The sequence below is a fragment of the Chrysochloris asiatica genome, unplaced genomic scaffold, assembly GCF_000296735.1.
Source record: "Chrysochloris asiatica unplaced genomic scaffold, ChrAsi1.0 scaffold00008, whole genome shotgun sequence".
Taxonomy (NCBI): domain Eukaryota; kingdom Metazoa; phylum Chordata; class Mammalia; order Afrosoricida; family Chrysochloridae; genus Chrysochloris; species Chrysochloris asiatica.
In genome coordinates, this window is record NW_006408526.1 from 32,875,729 (window position 1) to 32,877,436 (window position 1,708).

A 1,708-nucleotide genomic window follows, 5' to 3' on the forward strand; every position below is an offset into this window, starting at 1 on the left:
AAAGTGGTCATGGTGGAAGGGATAGAAGTTATACATGGAATCAGCAACATGGTGATTCACAGAACTGATCTGGCTACAGCCAATGCTGAGTGCTCAATTTGCCAACAGCAGAAACCAACACAGAGTCCACAATATGAGACCATTCTTCTGGGAGATCAGTCAGAAACCTGGTGGCAGGTTGATTGTATCTGACCAATTCCATCATGGAAAGGGCCGCACTTTGTTCTCACTGAAATAAATACATACTCTGGATATGAATTTGCCTTCCTTGCATGCAATGCTTCTGCCAAAACTACCATTTGTGGACTTACAGAATGCCGTATCCACCATCATGGTGTCTCACACAATATCACTTTGCAGCAAAAGAAGTGTGGTAATGGAATTCACTGGTCTTACCATATTCCTCATCATCCTGAAGCAGCTATCTTGAGCAAACAATGGAAGGACCTTCTAAAGATATAATTACAGCTCCATTCATGAATCTCTGGAATGCAGAGCCATTCTGTGAGTTCTGTCTCAGTCACGCTTGATGACATGTCATTTGTGGAGCTGGACACGAACTTGTCCACTGACTGCATGCCTACGGGATTAGAGAAATGGCTCTGCACCACTACAGCCACCACCCGGGCAAACTTCAGATGTGCGTGAATGTGACAGTATGGTCAGGTCTGATCATGACTGTGAACAGCTTCATGGAGCCCTGCATGCAGCTGCTGGTGTCCTTCATTGGTGTGGTGGGCACAGCCAAGGAGAATTGTGGTCACAGCGCCCACTTCTTTGATGGCCTCACTAAGGAGCTAACCCTAGCCCAGGTCTGGATAGTTATTCACCTTTTCTCCCTGGAGCTCTGGCAGATTGGCAAGAAGAGACACTCATGACTTACTTATGATTTGCATGGAGGGTGTTCAGGGCATGTGAGCTGATTTTCCCTCCATAGCAGCCTCCCAACAAAGTGAAGGCATGATATGATGGGTACAAGCTTTTGGCACCCCCTCATGTATGTATGTGAGGTTGGCCCAGGATCGGGCAGTGTTTCGTTCTGCTGTGCATAAGGTCGCTATGGGTCAGTCCCGACTCGATGGCACCTAACAACAACAACAACATGTATGTATGCCGTTAGCCTCACAGTCTTGCTCTTCCCCGTACTAAATAAATGAACAGAGAGCTTCCTCCTCCTCCTCAAAGGAAAAAAACCCAACAAACTGTATTGCCAGCTATGTGACAATACCTTTTAGGGTTGGGGCAATGTTCTCCAGGAGACTATATGCTTTAAACCAGCATCCAGTATATGGTGCTGGCTCTCCAATAGTTAGGATTCATGGGTCCAGGAATTAAGAGGTGGAAATGGGAATGGCAGCACTCATCATTCTTTCTAGTGACCCACTCAAAAATGTTTTGCTTTCTGTTCCTGAAGCCCAATGATTTTCAGGTTTGGACATTTTATTTCCAAAGGGAGGAATACTCCTACCTGGAGCCACAACACTCATTTCACTGAACTGTAAGTTAAGTCCTGGCCACTCTGGGCTCCTCAAGCCTGTGGATCAACAGGCAAAGAAAGGAGTTACTATATTAGATGGGGTGTGATTGATCTGACTACCAAGGGAAATTGGATTGACATTACATAATGGAGATATAATAAGACTATATATTGAATCCAGGAGATTCCTTAGTGCTACCACATCCTGTGATTAAAATCAATGGTAAGTGA

The 1,708-nt window shown here is 45.3% G+C and overlaps 1 pseudogene; it reads left to right on the forward strand.

Moving 5' to 3' along the window:
- Nucleotides 1–534: 534 nt before the first annotated feature.
- LOC102813735 lies at nt 535–889 on the forward strand (annotated as a pseudogene).
- The last annotated feature ends 819 nt before the right edge of the window (nt 890–1,708 follow it).